At 43.4% G+C, this 20,814-nt stretch overlaps 1 protein-coding gene across 1 annotated transcript in view; it reads right to left on the bottom strand.

Annotated features, from left to right (window-relative positions):
• The window catches only part of LOC133170643 (plexin-A1-like), a 164,230-nt gene extending 148,222 nt beyond the window's left edge, over positions 1-16,008 (bottom strand). Inside the window, exon 1 of the mRNA XM_061303721.1 lies at positions 15,845-16,008. The gene's annotated coding sequence lies outside the window, so the exon portion shown is untranslated. The remainder of the gene's footprint in view (positions 1-15,844) is intronic.
• Between the last annotated feature and the right edge of the window lie 4,806 nt (positions 16,009-20,814).

Raw genomic sequence — 20,814 nt, 5'->3', positions numbered from 1 at the left:
CTCTCGCTCAGCTGGGTTTGCTTGGGCGACTTCTCCCCTACACCGCTTGCAATGGAAGGTCTCACTTGCAGCTAGTAGGCTGCCTTTTACTCCACTGCATCTTCGATGTACCCATCTCTGGCAACCCTTGCACCGGATAGAGTTAGCTTGCACTCCCTTCCCGCAAACTCCACATGGCCATGCTCCTGACTGCGATATCACTCCCAGGCCAGCACCACCGACCATGACCTTTGATTTTGCCGCATTCACCTTCATTCCTTTCACTTCCAGGCATGTCTTCCAAGCCGCTAGCTTGCTAGCTGGGTCTTCTCGGCTGTGAGCCATCAATACCAGGTCATCCGCGTAGAGCAGCTCCCATGGTAGTCCACCCCTCACTTCCCTCGATACCACATCCATCACGATAGCAAACAGTAATGGGCTGAGCACTGATCCCTGGTGCACCCCTACCCTTACTTCAAACCCATTACTGTCGCCAACTCCTGTTCTAACAGTTGTGCAGGCTCTGCAATAGAGAGCCATCACAGCCTTTACCAGTCCCTCTTCCACACCCGACTTCCTTAGGGCCCACCTCACCACCTCCCTTGGCACCCTGTCGAACGCTTTTTCCAGGTCGACAAAAGCAAAGTACAACCTCTTCCTCTTCGCCTGATGTTTCTCTTGCATCTGTCGGATGACAAAAATTGCATCTGTTGTACCTTTACCAGGCATGAAGCCATACTGCATCTCGTCCACCTTTACCCGTGTCCTCACCCTCCTTTCCAACACCCTCTCTAATAACTTCATTCCATGCTCCAGCAGCTTTATAGCCCTGTATGACCCGCATGCGAGTGGGTCCCCCTTCCCTTTGAATAGAGGCACCAGGACGCTTCTTGTCCATTCCTCCGGAACGTGCCCCTCAGCGATGACACTGTTACACAGGTCGGTCATCCACTGCACACCGACGTCTCCTGCTGCCTTTAGCATCTCTGCCACCACTCCAGATGGTCCAGCTGCCTTTCCATCCTTCATGGCCTTCATGGCTTTTCCCACTTCTGTCCGTGTGATCGGGTCACATTCACCCTCCACTTCGTCGCATCCTGTCTCACCATCCCAGTCATTCTCCACATTCAGCAGCTTCTCCATGTACCTCCGCCATACTTCCTTCACTTCTCTGTTGTCTGTCACGATGTTGCCATCCTCGTCCTTCACACAGTTTGCACCGGTCACATCACGCCTCTCCTTAACCATTTGCTTCGCTATCTTGAAGAAGCTCTTTTGTCCTCTCTCACTCTCCAATTCACTTGCAAATTCTTTCCTCTTGGTCTCTTGAGCCTCCCACACCGCTGTCCGTGATGCCCTCCTTGCCTCTACATACTGCACTCGGTCTGCCTCCCTTTTAGATTTCTTCCATACTTTATGGCACCTCCTCTTCTCATTCACCGCTCTTTCGACGCTGTCATTCCACCACCATGTCTCTCTTTGTCTTGCTTTACCCTTTGACCATCCGCACACCTCCTCTGTGGCTTCAAGCAGAGCCTTCTTTATTGCCTGCCACTTGCCATCCACACCACCCGACTCCATCATCTCCTCCACTTCTTCTGCTATATACTCAATCTTCTCCCTAAACTCGTTTTTATTCCCTCCGCTATGAAGCTTCCACACCTTCAACTTGGGAGGATACTTCTTAGCCCCCACATACTTGATCCACAGAGTTAGGTCTCCGATGACTAGGCGATGCTGAGATACACACTCTTCTCCGGGGATTGCCTTGACATCCCTAACCAGGACGCGGTCCTCCTTTCTGACCATGATGTAATCTATTGTGCTCTTGCAGCCACCTGAACTGTATGTTACTAATTTGGCTTCGTCCTTCTTGAAAAACGTATTGCACAGCACCAGCTCCAGTGCGTCGCCGAACTCCAGGATCCTCTCTCCCTCTGCGTTCCGCATGCCGTACCCCTGTCCCCCATGTACCCCCTCAAAGCCATCTGACTCCCTCCCCACGTGTCCATTCAGATCACCTCCCAGAATTATAACCTCATTCTGGGGGATCCCTGACAGCACCATGATGGCCTTGTCCCAGAACGCATCCTTCTCGTCCTGACTTCTGCCAACTTGAGGGGCATAGATTGAAATTATGTTTGTCAGACGCTTCCCAACGATCAACTTCACAACGATGATCCGCTCATTTACCCTGCTAACAGTTAGCACTTGATCTATCCACTTTTCAGCAATAAGTACACCAACACCACCAGTCCCTTCGTTGCAGCCTTGCCAGAAGAACTTGTACCTTCTGCCGATTGCACCCAGCATCCTTGCACTACCACCCTTCCATCTCGACTCCTGGACACAGCAGACATCCACCCTTCTCCTGTGTAGAGCATCAGCCACCTCCCCCGATCGGTGTGACATGCTGCCGATGTTCCATGTAGCCACCCTAACACGTGCCTCCTGCCCCTCTCTCTTCCGGTTCAGGCCTCCCCGCAGTCCATCGGGCTGAGGGCCGTCATATAATCTACCTGCGGTTTGGCCTCCTTTTCCATCATTCTTTTTGTCGTAGGCTGATGAAAATGCCCACGGAGTACTTAAGGCTGTACCCCGCCTCTCCTGTGTTTGTCTAGCCATACTGAGAATTTTTGGAGCAAAAACTTTTTACAGCCGGATGCCCTTCCTGACACCAACCCAAGGGGAAATTGATTTTTTGTAGGGGTTGACTCCCTTAGCCCATTCCTCTCCCGAGGAACCCACTGGGCAGTGGTACTATTTAACCCATAGTTGGGGGCTGGTTCGTGGGCACCAGGGCGTGTCCACACACCGGTGGGCCTGCGTGCCGCACGTCTAGGGGCCAAACCTCCTCCGAGTCCCTTGTAGTTTAGCCTGGGTCCGTGTTGTACCCAGTTACCATGTGTCGCCGCGTGGAGGCACTACATAGGGCTTGCTGTTAGAGAGGCTGTGTACTGGCAGGGAGAGACTTACGCACTCGGCTCTCCCGTTCGCATACTGCTAGCCAGCGGTGAGGGTTGACAGTGAGAAGTGACATGCACTGGGCACTCCACCAACACACTAGACGCATCACAACAACCCGACTTGGTGTTATGAAGTCAGACACACAAGCACACCTTTATGGACCTTCTTTTAGCATTTGATCATAGTCATGCTGTAATGAAAGCAGGAAGTACACAATTGGTACGATGAAGACTAGTCTCAATACTTTCTTAGTACAGAAAAGCAATAACAGGTTCAATGAGGTGAGCAGCAGGAATTCAGCATAAATCTGTATTTTGGAACATATTGATGATGAACAGATGGGGAAAATCAACACACCCAAGGTGCTGCTGATGTTTCCCGGCTTCTGTGGTTCTTGCCAAGGGCAAGCGAGAAAACAAATAAATACCGCCCTACCGTGAATCATCATCATATGTCATATCATTCATTCACAGTTGAAAACCTTCTGCTGCTGCTGCTGCTGCTGCCGCTGAAGAAATATTTAGTCACACAAGGCTTCAGTCTTTGTAAAAGTTCTGCCACTAAACGGTTTTCCTTCAGGCATTTGGAGAGAGCACCCGTGGGCCTGAAGGTCAGCGGGGCCGTGAGATCATCCAAAGGCCTCGCGCCAAGAGAAAGACTGAGAATGTCTCTCAGCATGTCTGCTCGGAGGCAGCAATCTAATACTGTAAACATGATGTCAATTTCAAACCGGGAGACAAAGCCCCACGGGATGCTGAACTCTTCACTTCACATGGGAAGATTGACAGCGCTCAACAGCTCCATCAAGCTCCATCTTGATCAGTTATTTTGGTTGAGCATTTCATACACAAACGCACGCACGCACGTACGCACACGCGCACACACACACACACACACACACACACACACTCTTCCCTTGTTTTACCCATCTATCATTATTACCTATGGAAGCTTGCAATTGTAGTAGTCCCAAGTGTGCAAGAAGGATTTGTGAGATTGCATACCTGTATTCTTGCAAGTTTTACAGATCTCAGTTTGAGTCATAGGTCAAGTTTTCAATTTCTGGTCAACCTGGCAATTTTGTATATCTCTTCACTGACTATTCTTTCCTTTAGGAGCTGAAGAATGATATCCAATGTCATTACTCATGGATCGCCTACCACCTAGAACAGATGCATGCCTACTCATGACGGGAAAATGGACAAGAGACTTCCATTGCCTAGGACAAATGTTACATACCGTTTTCGTAACATCTAACTAAAAAGGTGCATCCTTAAACAGTGACAAAATGTAAACAGGTAGAATCACACTCATGCATGATAATGGTGTGTGTGTTTGTGCATGTGTTTGTGTGTATGTGTTTGAGAGCGAGTGAGTGAAATGAGAAGGAAATCACCTAAGATTGTGAAAACAAGTCCCATTTGTGGTGATAAAATCAGTTAATCCGGCCCCTCTCAGCATCAGCCCAATTCATTTCCCCAAAGGACTTCTGGAGTAGGGTAGCGCACACACGCGCAGATGTTTAAGCATAGTTGATATACTCATTGCAGTTGAGAAATAATCCCCTTCAATGTAGCCCATATAAGATTTCACCACAGGCTTGGTTCTTTTAAACAGGACTTAAAAGTCCACACATCATCAACATACAAATGGTTTTGGGTGTGTGAACATTTAAGGTGATACAGTTTAAGATAACACCGTCAACCTGAGGCCCAGACATGAATGAGGCATGTGCTCCTTGTCCCGGCTCTCTTGAGCTGCTCTTACCTAGCCACAAAATATGAAGAAAAAAAACCAGAGCTGTGGATCCCAGTGTAAAAGATAGTGCCAGAAATATTGAAACAGGAATTATATAAATAGGCATCACCAATGTTCTGGCTTGGCCTACAACTGCCCCAGGGCGGTTTTGACATTGAGAGCAAAGCAGCTACATATGAGGCATAGTCAGGATGGCTACACAAAAACTGATATTTAAAAATTATGCATAACAAAAACTGTTCTGAAGAGCATGCCTTCTTCGTCACCATTTCCCCCTTTGTTAAAACATGTTTTTACTGTTTTATGAACTTGATTTTGAATTCACAGTCTTTATGAAAGTGACTTTCTGCTTCAAGCAATAACACTTTTTCTCTTAAATGACTTTCTGCATCATCCTGGTGGGCTAAAATAGCCTTTTTGGTCAGAGTTTTAGCAACACCTGTTGCTTTGGCACACATTTACAGCCTAGAGATTTATTTTTTAATAACTGATGTCAACAGGGCGCAGTACATTAAGAATCGCTCAACCCTGAAAATTTGGAAAATAAAATTGCAATTTTCTGTGGTTCAGTAAAAACACCCAAAACATCCCTTCTTGTTTCTGTTGAACAAAAGTGAAGGACACACAACACAGTGAATGAGTCAATGTGACATCATCCTCCAAGTGCAACACTTCGGTTTTGTGCGCTCCCACACAGCAGTGACAGTTTAGCATGTAACACAGCAAAGGGTGGTTTTAATCAGGGAGCGAGGAATTCGACCCATAACCCTTGCCCATGACCCATTGCAGTTGCTGCTGCCTTATCTGATTGGGCCGTCTGGCACAGTAATCGTTTCCAGAACCCAAACAGGGTCACTGAGAATGAATGGAGGGGAACGAATGGCGCTCAAGAAACAAGATTGTTTGGAAGTTCCACAGGCTGTCTGTGTTAAAACTCCAGCTTAGACAATCTAATGGAGACACCATGTTGATGCTTACTAAACGAATTCAGGCCTGACTACTTGAAATTGAAACAGAAATTCAACAAGCTTGGTGAAACTTCATTTTGAACAAACAGAATACGGAGTGAACGGTGAAATCCAAATCTTGATGTTGCTACAATACAGACTGGTGGAGAGTGAATAAGAGATGATCAATACGGATAAATGGAGGGCTCGATGGACAGATCATTTTCGATCTTGGTTATTTTTTAGACCAGTGATTCTCCACTGGTGGATCAAGACCCAAAAGCGGGTTGGAGACCCATTTTACAAATGTGCTCTAGCTACTCCATAAACAAATACTATGGGGCGTCTCAGCCTTTGGCTAACAGATGTCATAGCTAGCTATAGGCATTGATAGTGTGCTAATCTCAGTCCGAACTGTGTTTATAAATGTAACATACTGTAGATGTCTTTTCAGATGTTATTTTTAAACAAGGAAAATGCGCAATTGTTCTTAACAAAATGGGTCACTACTCCGCAACAATCAGAAAATGTGGGTCCCAAGTTGATAAGAGGTATGAGCCACTGGAAAAGACAGGGCTGCCTAAAAAAATGACTGTGATGTTGATGAAAAGATAAAAATCAGACTCCTGTTTTTCTGTCAGGGAATATAAATGTTCACTATAAAAGTGAAAGGCAAGGCTTGCTATAAACAAACAGTACACTTGGTTTATTTTCTTTATACGCACTGCATAAAATGTTAATGTCACAAAGTCGCAGATGATGTTTCATCCACAGAGTGCTGCCAATTAGTCCCTCTTAAATCACAGATTGAGTGGCACTTCATCACTTTTCCATGTTTGCATTGCCATCCTATCTAGATGGTCATTTCCACCCTCTGCAATGTTTCCTGTCATGCTTTGGAGCATCAGCATGCAGCCAGAATCTCATCGACTGCCTCCTCTCCCACCCCCATGGTAGTTATAGGTCACGCACATAGACAATAACATGCAGAATACGCATCCCCGGGTTTAAAGGTGCTCATGTTGACACGCACGACAATGTGTTTGATGTATAGGTCAAGGTAAATGTACATCATGTAGCTCCGCTATCGTTCCCTACAGGTGAACCTCTTCAACAAAGCTCCCTTATCGCCACAAGTGTAAAGCTGCATTTGTCTTACAGTATTGAAGTCAAAATCTTACAAAAATTGTCATGACAAAAAATATGTCTTTTGCAAGGTGCAGCATTACGCTAATAAATGTACGACTGCTTTAAGATGAAGATTTTAGAAAGTTCAGATCCACGCTGAGGAAATATTTTTCATTTTCACTGTTGGCATCATGGCCAGATATTTTTTTTCATCCTAATGCACCATTACCACTTACAATCACGCCAGAACCAAACCCAGATTCCTCTCATGGCAGTAAAATTGACCCTTTTTAAATATAGGACTGGAATGTTTGATATTCCACAGTAAATCTATGCTACTTAAGAAAAACATGGCTTGAACTCCTGCAGGAGCCAGTCAAGTCCACAAGGAAAAATGAAATACGTTGAAACAATTCCCTTTCTGCTATTTGCTCAGAAGAAAGAATGTGCTTAAAGCAAGCCAGTGACCCCAATGGCTAAACACACAAACACGCTGACTCAAACACGTTATAGTCACATCAACAATTTCACAGTTTTATACACACGCACGGGCATGCTGTTCTGCACACACACAATCAGTCCACACAGACAAATAAACACAGGATGTAAAGTAGTCCGAGCTGTCAGTCACACATTCAAACTTAGAAGCTTCTCGGTCTGACATTTAGAAATACGTAGTGAAAGATGTTGTGAAGCAAAAGTGTTGTTACTACTAATTAAATGGTTAACTTATTTTCATACTTTGACCATTCCGAGAGCTGGAAAAATTACACGGATATTTCATTATGCTTTAAAAGTTAAAACAAAGGCATTTGTGCTCATTGACAGTGGTTAAGTTTGGTGTCATAGTTCACTTGCCTGTTTTTGGTGTAGGCAGCGTGGATTTCCTTCCCATTCAATGACAGTGAGGATGTGAAAATAAATGTTTGTCCTCATCTATATGTGCCGTGCCATTGACTGGCTAGCAGCCCAGCGTGTATCTGTCTTTTTCCAAAGGTGCATGGTGGGACAGAATCCAGCTCCCCACAAACCTGAACTGGATAAGCGCTAAAGAAAATGGATGAGTGGATTCAAGTGTAAAGACACTAAAACATAATTTTGAATATTATATACAGTAATAAAGTTTGCAAAATGTTTATTCTATTTCCTTGATTTCATTCAGCGGTGGAAAGTTTCCTTTGTATTTCAACAGTAGGATTCAAAATGATTGGTAGAGCAATAATGAACTGATCCTCAGTTGCTTGAACCCGGAACAATAATCTGACGCGGCAGCCCAGACCCAAATCCTGTGGAGGCCCATCACTTAACATGTGTTACCATGAAATATTAGTCTCATAAATGTCCCTCATATTGCATCCTTGAGGGGAAGAGCGAGACCAATAAAATCAAAGTAAAACTTTTAAACGGCTATTCCTTTCATTCTTTTGGGTATAGAGACTAAGGGACAAATACAACAGAGAATATGACAGAGAATACAGAGACAAGGGAGGAAAACCCACACCAAATAATGGCACTCAATTCCGAGTGTGGAGAAAGGAAGAAGAAAGACAAATCGGGACAAGAAAAAAGGGAATCACAGTAAGCCCCATTAGGCAGACTTCATTGAAGGCTTTCGTTGCACTTGGGGGGGGAAAAAAAGCTTTTGGTGCCACTTCCACAAAACTCGACGCATTCACTCCAATTTCTGATCCATTTGCAAGCACCATGTCCGTCTCACCTCACAATGGTTCCCCATGCATCACCGGCTTGTAAAGTTAGTGATTCATGGGCCAATTTCAACGTCCAAGTCGCAATACTTTCCAGCTGAAAACCTCAAGGTGCATTGGATACGTTTCATCATTTTTCTGACCCTGCACTGTTCCACTTTGCTTCAGGGGTAGAAATGGAAGCATTTACTATCAACAGCACAACGCTTATGTGCTCCATCATCCATATCCTTGCCTTTATCCTTGCGTGCTGGGGAATTTGAAGGTGACAGAATCGCACATAATGGCAGAAGAGGAAAAGGAGCGGGAATTTGGATGAGGCCATATTGACAAATATTTATGATATTTACTTATGTATATATAACAAATATGTGTGCGTGTGTGTGTTTGTGCGTGTGTACATATGGGGCCAAGACTTGAACCCTGAACTTCAGAACTTTGAGGTAGCTGTGCTAAGCAATTGTCCACAGTGCTGCTGGGCCATACATTAGTTCCTGCTCATTATGAACTTATTTTCATCACGAGGCTTGCTTGGTCTCATGTCATCAATGTGTTCTACAACTACTGTGGTGGTGCACAGAGTTGAGCAACTTTTGTACATGTATAAGTCAAATGTGCTGAAGAAGCCAAGATGTGTGCCAAGATAAAACTACTGGTTTTGACAAAATGTTCCAACGAATAAATCAGTTCATAAGTCATCACCATCTCTGACAACAGACCAGAGAACCTAAGCCGCATGCTGCAGTCAGCGGCTTCAGGGAGTTCGAGAGCATACCTTCTTGCCTGTCCTTGTGTAATACGCTGAACCCACACACTCCACTTTTCATGAGCGATGAGAGGATGCACCCCACGGTTCACTAATCCTGTTCCTCAAAGTAAGACACAACCTTACAGTCACCTCTCTCTCTCTCTCTCTCTCTCTTTCTCTCTCTCTCTCTCTCTCTCTCACTCTCTCTCTCTCTCTCTCTCTCACACACACACACACGTTTGTTTGAGTGAGCACTCAACAAAATGAGGTGAGCCTCAATTTGTGTGTGAGATGATCAGAGGGCGGGTCACTGTTCTCTCTGACTCAGCAGTTATGATAGCACCTTCATTTATTTCATCCTCAACACTGAGCCAAGTGGGCCAGTGCCAGGAGGCTTTTCGCAGATGTTTAAAACACAACATTGACTGCAAAGTGAGCTTCTGTCGGCTTTCAACATGAGGAAAAGAACTTATTTTGCTCCATCTACCTTGTTGCCACATTTCAATGTTTGGTCTAATTTAGCATTGTGTTAAGGACCAGTCAAGCAGAGAGCATGCAGTGCACTGGAGCTGATTTAATACATGTTGAGATAACTTTTTATTTTATTCTCCCAGCGACTAATCAGATGGTCGAAAATTTGCACGACTAAAAGTTGACAAATGTTTGAATGTTGATAGAAAGTTGATATTTGGTGTGAATGTTAAATTATATTAGCAGCTTAATATTGCCAATGTTTAATGCACACCACATCATAAATCTCCAATCTAAATCCTGAAATGTTTCTTGAGTCTTGACTGACATGATGTCATCCCGCATGCAATCCAATGTTGATGTTTGCATTGCATCGCACCTTCTTGTACTCACTCCCGAGAGCCCCCCCATCACAACTAGAACAGGAACAATAACGGGCTTGTGCAGGACTAAATCAACAAAACTCACTGTCACCATGCTCCCATTCACTCATCTTAACGCACTCATTTTTGCCTCACTCCTTACAGATGCTTTTCCCCCCTCCTCCTATATCATTTCCTTCACTTTCTCACATTTTTCCTCATCTCCCGCCTCATTTGTTTTCCTCAAGGACGTTGCTCGTTTGAGGAAATCATACTTCTCCGGCCACTTATTTGAACACCTGCATTTGAAGGAGAAGAAAGGACCGACACAAGCAATACATGACCTGCATAATTTCTAGAGGTCATGCATTTGTGTAATTAGATGTGTGGGCATTATTACACTGAACATGTTTCCCAAAAATTCTTAAGTTGCACAAGTGGATGTTTTCAAAAACATTCCACCTAATATTTTTGCAAGACAAAATTATTACCGTCGCTTCTCTCCTTACCAGAGGAAGCGCTGAGGAATTAAGACGAAGTATGTGTTGAAAATGTACGCCTCTAGAGCTCCAACAAAAATGTTAACTGTATGACCTCAGCTACCGCAAATCCTGGATCAGCTATCTTTTAGAATAAGTTGGGCTCTCCCTCTGAAACGGATAAATAAGCTCTAGTGACCTTATCTTGGATCATATATGTGATGCCAGATATATGTCATTACAGACTACAGAATTTCCTGCTAGATCATTAAAATCTCTACCTAACCTCATATTAATAGGCCTAGACAGAAAATTGTAAAAGCCACAACTTTTCGGCTGCAACGAAGGAGACGCAGCTCTCAGAAGACTGCAGTACAGTGCTACAAACGATAACCACCATATTTTAATACCACGGTGTCAAACTAAATTAACATCATTAAAGGAGGCATATCATGCTAAATCAAGTTTTCAGCCATGTTAAGATGTTAACTAAAACTCCCCTCAGAGTGGTGTTTTCATCCATCCACTCATCTTGGAGTGTTCCTGCTCATTCCAACCAGGTTCTCACTTTTTGACATCACAAAGTGAGGAGTGACCCCGTATCACCCCTGCGAACAGAACACACGCATGTGTGGCTTTTATTGTATATTCCTCGAATGTTTGGGAATGTTTTTTTTTCCCAATATCACCTTTACCAATTAATTCATTTCTACTCCGTAATAGGCTTGCCAGTTTGCACAAAGATCTGTATTACCATGAAAAATGGTTGGGGACCACTGGTACACTATACTGTTGTCTATGCAAGCGTTGACACACACACATGCATAGATACCCTCGCTGCACTGATTATTCTGCTGCCTCAACTGTTCAGACTGCGCAGAGCATAAGGCCTAAATTGGTCCTAAGGGACTTCACAGCACAAGCTGTATGCTCAGCCGATGGAAAAAAAAGAAGCTAAAATTATTTTAATCGCTGACTAAACAACAGTGGAACTGTCTAAACAGAATCAAACACAAGGACAAGAGTTTAGGCACCATTCATCTGACTACAGAGCAGGTGTTAACGTCATAAGGTTCCTTTACAAGTTGATAGTTTCATCTTGGGAAGTGTTTGCGTTTTGGAAGTGAGTAAAAGGGTCTTGCACTGAGCAGTCACATCAGAGCACGCGTCTACTCTTACAAGAGGAACTATTTCAATCTGGCCGCTCTGTTTGATGTGCACGACCTTTCAGCAAAATGATAGCAAGAACTTAAAAAGCTCTTTTTACTTCATTTTATCCTCGCCCTTGTCTCCTGTTTATTTCATATTAAAGTAGAGCGTTGTAGTTACTGTCATGATCGGAAAAGTTGGAGGAACGAAAAAAGAAAAAAAGACCAAGGAGGGAGGGTCCATGCAGGGTCACTATCATTTTTGAAAGTGACAGCTACTTCTTGGGCACAAATTCATGTGAAGTGCTACCATGCAGTTTGATACACCCTTCTGAAATGAATTGACTCAATAGTTGTACTAGGTTCATCTTGTTTTTTCTTTTTCAATTACTTCACTGGTTCTTCTATATCAAACAATTATCAATTGACTCAAATTACCTTTTGATGATATGATTAAATCTTATTGTGAATAATGAATTAATTTATCAGATGACACCAATCATGTTAATGAGTTCTCATGAATGAGGAAAAAGAAAATGATCAACAAATGTCATTATCTTTATGCATCTCTGCCAGTATTCAAAATTTCAAAAGATTACATCTACAGCATTCCTTGAAAACTCATCATGTCCCATCCAGTAAAAACTGGACCAAACATCCTTCTCCAATCTCCACATGGCCATTAAGATGCAAAGTCTGTAAGTATACATGTTGATAAGGTTTATAATATATTCATGCTTGGTGTGCATTATTAATGATAAAATTGGCTCTCGCTTAAGTTGATTTCTGTGTACATCATTTCAGATGCATCTTTCTCAAAGATGGCATGTGACAAAGGTTCATCTGCTTTTTAGTTTGAAATTATTATATTTTGCCAAAGTTGGAGTTCAAAGAATGGGATTTAACATTAAAGGGCTTCAGGCAGAAATCGCGTTTTGCAATGACGTCACTGATGTTGCTTATGTGCAGCATACATTTATGGCACAAATATCAAGCTAAAATACTAATGGTTCCGCCTAATTCATGCCTTTGTTTTAGGTATTAAGGGACCAAAACTATATTTTTCCAAATATATTTTGGTAAATAATCATGGGACTTTTTTCCTGCCAAATATTGGAATTTGTTTCAAAAGATCTTTGTCAGACAGACCCTACTTTAAACAAAACTGAATAAATTCAAGTTTTTTTTATGTTAACCATCCACAACTTACATGGTAACAACCAAGTAAAAGCCACAGTTTTCACCCCCCAAAAAAATGGTAATAAATGCAGGAATGGCAGACCTCCACATTTTAGACCCGTTTTAAAATGTAGAAAAAAATATACAAGACTTCAGTCCACAAAACACATTCCTTTTTTTTTTTTTTTAGTTGAAAACCACGTTGTGTAATTGGGCCTGAAAATGATGGGTCTGAAGCGATTACTTCATTTTTACTCCACCACTGACATCTCAATCAAAGGCCATCTCTTAACCTCCATAGCCTACATTTAAATGGAATGTGTAGGTCAACCCAGACTGGGTGATAAAAGTTTTGATTTAAACAATGTCCTCCAAACATCTTGTTCCAATTGTGACCTCAACTGGTGTTTTGTAGGGCCATGTGGGTTCACATCTCAGCTGAAGAGTAGAACCGCATGGTGAGCAAGCTGCCACTGCGGCGACCCAAGCCGCATTTTAATGTCAAATCTGAAAACGTTCCATCTATGACATCCTGCGACGTGTTACAAGGAGCACACGCCGCCACGGCTTTATCGAGCAGCGACATTGCCGTCCAACACGCTGCAGGCCCTTCAAGTCTGAAGCCGCTCTGCACACACACACACACACACACACCGCAGGGTGCGTGGTCGAGTGTCAGCAGAGAGTGCCGACCCCCCTCCTCCCTCAGCAGACACACCAAAGCTGAAGCAGTTGGTGATTTGGTCAAAACAAGGCACGTTCCTGCTAAGCAAGGTGGTGAGGAGCCAACATTGAACCATGTGCTTGTTCAGTCATTGTCAATGGAAATCAAGGAAACTGTTAATGATATTCCAAAATACTCAAACCATAAACATTAATGTCACAAAGCCCATAACCTGTGCCAGAAAGGAATCAATTCAGTCTCAACTACTTTGCATTCTGAAGATGAACAACGTGACGTCAGCTGTGGGAAGTCTATCTTTATCCACACTGAATTAAACTCCTCCAATGACATTGGCAAAGATGCAATTCTATACAGCATTCAGTACCTTCAGAGATTTTCCGAGCCCATTCCAAATAACTGACTCACTGATTCAATTTCCCCACATGCCACACCGAAGCAGTCACATTTAGCCACAAATACAGTATGCCATAAGTACAAAAATATTATGTTTGGGTATTCTAAGGGGGTAATAGCTTTTGACCAGTCTTCTTTTACAAGAGGACCAAAGCGGAAACATTTGTCACATCTGTGACCATGAGGGCTAGGGGCCATACACTTCCTTTCCTGTCCTGTAGGAGGCAGTCATGTACATTGCTTATTGTGACTAAGTGTGTAATGAAATACAGTACTAAAAATAAAGAATGAAAGAAATCACAGAATTCTAACAGTAAAAGCAATTAGCAAGAAAGTGAAGTGCATTTGATGTATGCGTAAAGGAGTGGGAGATCAATAAACGTTGATGCAAAATTATTCTTGGGAAAATCCTGTTAACAAACTCATACGATTGGAAACACTGGCTGCTTGATGTAACCAAGGCAAAATAAAGTTTTTTTAGGGCTTGAATTTAGAGACCACCGACAAGATCCTCAAAGCCCCGTTTTTTAACTAAAGGCTGAACTGTGATGGCACCAAACACTCACACACTACTAGAAAGGAGTGGGATCAAATTAATAATAAAGACTGCGGGACTAAATTAGGTAATTAGGTTACAGGCTGCCAGAAGCAGACGCAAAATCAGAGTCAGATCCTGACTCACTTTGTGCGCACAACTGCAAGTCTAACAGCGGCGTATCAGCATCACTACATCACTATGCAACACTAGTTTGCATGCCAAGGTGGCGTTCTGTGTACATTTGCAAAAAGAAGCACACACTTACACACACACTTACCTTCGAGCAGGCTTGGCACATGAAAAGTGCTTGCCTCATTTTCACTTTCCAAGTTTAAAAAAATGTGTCTGTGTGCTGGAAACACTTATAGTTTTTTTCTTCACGTGAACAAGCTTTACATATGCACAGTGGCCATAGCATTAGATACCCCAGTGTTTTTTGTGTCAAACTTGTTTTAAGAGGACCAGAATGCCCACCCACAAACCCAAATACTCATCCCATATTTCATAATTGCCCCCGCATTTTGTTAGTTAAATTCCTTATGGTGAGTTATAAATTTCTAAGTCAAAGTAAGACTGCGGAAAGCTTTTAGGGGCCATATAAAACGATATGTCAGGACAGATCCAGCCCGCAAGCCTTGAGTTAGACACCTATGAGCAAGTGAACCCTAATAAACACATCCACCAGTTAAAGTTGCTGCACTGCATCACACTCAGACGCGTCACTATGCATTTTGGCCACCTTGCACTACATTAGTAGCTTGTTAAATCATTTACCTCTTTGCAGTGTCATTCAGAAGTGAGCAATAATATTCGCGTGTTATTATTATTATTATTATTATTATATGATTACAAGTTATGAATAATATATATATGTATATATTTTATTGTTCATAACTTGCATTGGATGACATGAGACAGTGCAGGTGTACCTAATACCGTGGCCAGTGGGTGGGTGCGTAGAGAGATGAGACTTTGCAGTGCAACCTTTGTGGAAATCGTTGCAGGAGTGCATGAAATAATTCCACATTCTTATATTTCTAAGTGCAATGTACGAGACGCAACACACAGCCTTTGCGCTGGTGCGTTGAAGCCAACTCCCGCCTTAAAAGAACTTGTGCAGAAACACGGAGTGTCAGTCGATGCATAAGCCTTTGCGTTCTCATGTGCGCACACACAAACACATTTTGATCCAGAGGATGAAAAGAGAAGGGATGGCTCATCCGCAGACCCGACATTTGTGTAAACCGGACAATGTGAGAAGAGGTTCGGGAAATTTGGAATGACCATCGTGCACACTTTAAATGCATGGATGGGTTTATGGATGGAACAAGCACGGGGGAAAAGTTTTGTACTTACTGGTTAACACAGTCCTTATTATTTCTGCCTAGACAAAACTCTTTAAAAGGTGTCAAGGAGGCAGCGGTGGTGCCGTCGTTTAAATTCCCGGCCGAGATGTCAGGCGGCAGCAGAATCAGCACCCGTCCTAAAGCTCAGCTCCGCGGCTTCCTGCGCACAGGAGAGCAGCAGTCAACATGAACGAGAGCGAGGCTGTTCGGCTCAGACATCCAATAATCCAGAGAGCGAGAGAGAGAGAGAGAGAGAGAGAGAGAAACAAGAGGGAGGAAGCGAGAGAGAGAAGGGCGCCCCCTGGCGTCAGAATTGTGTTACAGCGCATTGCCAGGCGCGCCTCTCTATTAGGCCTGAGAGTGGCAGCATTGGACCCATAGAATCAATTTGCTACATTTGTCTGCTTTAGATTTAAATTGCACATTAAATTGTATGATTTTAGTATAATTCACCCAGCTATTTACTTTCTACAGTGGTTGTCCTGGTTTGGGTAGCAGGTAGAATGGAGCCAATACAGGCAAGTTCAGACTAGAAGCGTTTTCTCCAGTTTGGAGAAAATCTGTAGCAAAATTTTAATTAGCAGACATTACAAACACTTTATGAACAAATCCTTTCTTTATATAAATTTGGTTGAAACTATTTTCCTTTGACTTCTCATTTCATCTTTAAATATATTACATTTGAATATAGTACAACAATCCAATTAATTATGCATATGTGTATAATTCACCTTATGATAAGGTTATTTAAAATGTGCTTGTTCTTCAAAATATTCTTCAAAATCACCGCAACCGTTTGGGGGAAAACTAAATTATGACCTGATCAAAAATGAAATTGACATTCTGCTTTAATAAAAATCATTTATGATCATACAAACAGTAAAGTATGAAAATATAAAATCCCCTCCAACACCCATTCTGTAATAAGGATGCTCCACAGAATGCTTTGTTCCCATATTATATCAAATCCTGCATCATTTAAGACAAAATTTTACATATGGGGGAATGTGAGCATGATTGTTTTTGTCAATAAGTGTGAGCCCACTGATTCGCCGGCAACCAGTCCAGATTTATAAAGCAGGGGGTAGCCTCCAATCCACTTTCAACCTTAACATGGACAAGCCCAACAGAAAATACATTGATTGACTCCTACCATAGACTTGATATAAAACTGCTTCACTTCACTTTTATATCCACACAGTCCCATGAGATATTATACAAAAGACTCTGCCTCAGGTTATGTGAAAAAGAAACCAAGCAGACGTAAAATATTAATGTAAGGCTATGTTCATTTTTTGTAGTTGTAGTTTGCAGAGGTGTACAACCGCACTTCATCATAATAGGAGCTGTTTCAATTATTATTCTCACAGTCTGGCCATTCCTTTGTAACACAAAAAGAAGCAAGATTCTGGTAACCCCTTTCCGCAGAGTGAAATGCAAGAACTATCCTGAAATGTGTTGGTCCTAAAAAGGCAGGAATTTTTCATTTGTGATTTTAACTACATCAAATTGATGGACACTCCCCCAAGTTCTCACCAGCGTGTTGCTATACCAACGCGGGAGATAGTAACACACCCCACCCACCAATCCAGGCCCCGTGAGCATTTTGAAAGGTATTAAGTGCATCACAAACTACGTCAGACTCACACCACCGACCGGTGGCACACAACAGACGCGAGAAGTACTCAGTACAAGCGTAACTGCAGGTCCCAACACGCCAATCCCAGGGCGCATACCGAGGAACAGAGTCATGGCATTGTCATTCATTCAATGGGTAAAGACAATTTGAGACTGAAGTGTTTTTCTTTCTTTGCGTGTTCAATGAAAGAATTAAACCCATAATAATGTGCTGTGACACATTCTTCAAACATAAATTGCATACTGTGTTGAATTGGTCAAAGATTCACCCATCATGTGATCCTGGAATGACCTTTGAGGCCGCCATGTGGATATCATCTTGATATCCAAGCCCGATGTAGAGTGATGACTCTACAGTTTTCCTCCTCTTTGGGAAGAAGAGAGAGGATGTGGTAAGCGGGTGATACCCTACTGGTGAGCGTGTGACCTGTGTGTCTTATTTGAGAACATCTTCAGTCGAAGTGTTCTGTTTTATTAACTCCAATCTGCACCTTGAAGCTACAATCGTACGAATAATTCATTCAGTTCTTCAGCATGATGGATGGGTTATCTGCTCTCGCATCATCTTAATCATTTACTGAATGGTAGATGGAGATTTTTTCCATGTGACAGTCACTTGACGCTGTAGGTAATATCTCATAGTATCTACCAACCTTTCCAGCTCTAAAAATAATAAAGAATAAAACACACAGAAAAGAGCTTGTTCCAGTAAATCAGAGTCTCAGAGCCTTGCTGCTCACTCTCTATCATGCACATTCCTTAAGGGAAGTCCCAGCACAATAACATCTTGTTAATACTGTACCGTTCGTTCTACAGACAGGCAATACGGTACAACATTGTGTTGTCATATCAACTGTGGGCATCATAAAACAAGCTTTTCAAAAGACATAATTTTCCTTTTTTCACACTTGTAATGCATCAAATCATTAATGTAATATACATGTCCTTTTGTTGTATAGTTTTACATGTACAGTTAAACATACAGATGCTTTAGGTTTCTATTGTTATTTGTGGATGGATGCTAAGTCAAGCCTGCTAGTGTATAATGAGTTTTCTTCTTTGAATAAGGGGGTAAGGGGCCATTATTAAGCGATATTGTGTATTGTGGTATTGATATTGTGCCCCATGTTGACAGCCGACAAGTGAAAGGTCAACGACACTATGGTCTTGTCGCCAGTCAATCACACAGCACTTGTAGAGACAAATAATTGTCACCCAAATCCACACTGTCACTGAATAGGAGATCAAACTACCGTGCCTAAATATTACTACTAATATTCATTTTATATTTTCATAATAAATGTGTGCGTCGCAGAGTCTGGCCACTTTCACACTGTCGCATTGAGGGGATGAGCGAGGAAAAAAATGTAATGTGAGAAAGAGAGAGTTTGAGCGTTGCTAGGGTAATGATTGCAGGGACATATCTGGGGAGGGGACAAATAAGCGCTCCACTTACTAAGTCTCCCCATCACACTTTAATACCATCCATCCATCCATCTTCTTCCGCTTATCCGGGGTCGGGTCGCGGGGGCAGCAGCTTCAGGAGGGACTCCCAGACTTCCCTCTCCCCAGCCACTTCATCTAGCTCATCCCGGGGGATCCCAAGGCGTTCCCAGGCCAGCTGAGAGACATAGTCTCTCCAGCGCGTCCTGGGTCGTCCCCGGGGTCTCCTCCCGGTGGGACATGCCCGGAACACCTCCCTAGGGAGGCGTCCAGGAGGCATCCTGATGAGATGCCCAAGCCACCTCATCTGGCTCCTCTCAACGTGGAGGAGTAGCGACTCTACTCCGAGTCTCTCCCGGATGACCGAACTTCTCACCCTATCTCTAAGGGAGAGCCCGGACATCCTGCGGAGAAAACTCATTTCGGCCGCTTGTATCCGGGATCTCGTTCTTTCGGTCACGACCCATAGCTCGTGACCATAGGTGAGGGTAGGAGCGTAAATCGACCGGTAAATTGAGAGCTTTGCCTTTTGGCTCAGCTCTCTCTTTACCACGACGGGCCGGTACAGAGTCCGCATTACTGCCGACGCTGCACCGATCCGCCTGTCGATCTCGCGCTCCATCCTCCCCTCACTCGTGAACAAGACCCCAAGATACTTAAACTCCTCCACTTGGGGCAGGACCTCATCCCCGATCCAGAGAGGGCATTCCACCCTTTTCCGATCGAGGACCATGGACTCGGATTTGGAGGTGCTGACCCTCATCCCGACCGCTTCACACTCGGCTGCGAACCGCTCCAGTGAGAGCTGGAGATCACGGCCTGAAGAAGCCAACAGCACCACGTCGTCTGCAAAAAGCAGAGACGCGATGCTGAGGTCCCCAAACCGCACACCCTCAACGCCTCGGCTGCGTCTAGAAATTCTGTCCATAAAAATTATAAACAGAATCGGTGACAAAGGGCAGCCTTGGCGGAGTCCAACCCTCACTGGAAACGAATCCGACTTACTGCCGGAAATGCGGACCAAACTCTGGCATCGGTGATACAGGGACCGAACCGCCCTTATCAGTTGGCTCGGTACCCCGTACTCCCGAAGCACCCCCCACAGGACCTCCCGAGGGACACGGTCGAACGCCTTCTCCAAGTCCACAAAACACATGTGGACTGTTCCACTGTTCCACGGCCAACAGTTTAACAGTTTAATACCAATTAAAACAATTCCGTCCCTTTTTGATTAACATGTCATAACATGTTTTTTTACAAGCTCCCCTTGAATATATAGAATGTCACCTCGCAGAGGATCATTTACACACACAGGAGGCAAAATGGTGAGCATGGGATGACCTTCCGGAGGTGAATCTACAATCTGATTGGCTGAAACATGAACCAGCCATTCCAATAGTGTACATATGTGTGTGGTTGGTAGTTAGGCAAAATGACAGTGGACAGAATATTAACCAACAGCATTCATTCTATCTCACAAACACCTGATGATACCAGATCGCAAATTCCCAACACTCCAAAAGGTAATTCATTTTTTTATTTTGATTATTTTCAAAACTCAATTAATTCTAATATTGGTCTTAAAACAATATTATGCATTTGTCAAAAACCCTAAAGGAAGGTCACAACTAGCCTTTTGGGGGGCTCAATGACAAAATCAGAGGGTTCTTTGTGTTTTTGAAGCAAACTCTGACAGCAACTGCCCCAACCCACCATTACTGATACAAGCAGCGATGCTCGGAAGAGAGGAAAAAAAGCAGGAGCGGATGATTGGAAGAGAAGCAAGAAAGCCAACCATGTGTTTCTTTTTTTGTATTTTGCAGCTTAAAAGGGACATCTAGTCATCTGAACTTGTTTTGTCCCTGCTTGTTTTCTGTCACACATCTAACAAAAGGTGCA

This window comes from Syngnathus typhle, linkage group LG2 (assembly GCF_033458585.1).
Source record: "Syngnathus typhle isolate RoL2023-S1 ecotype Sweden linkage group LG2, RoL_Styp_1.0, whole genome shotgun sequence".
NCBI classification, from domain to species: domain Eukaryota; kingdom Metazoa; phylum Chordata; class Actinopteri; order Syngnathiformes; family Syngnathidae; genus Syngnathus; species Syngnathus typhle.
Note: the sequence above shows the minus strand (reverse complement) of the source record. Positions and strands in the feature narration are given on the sequence as shown.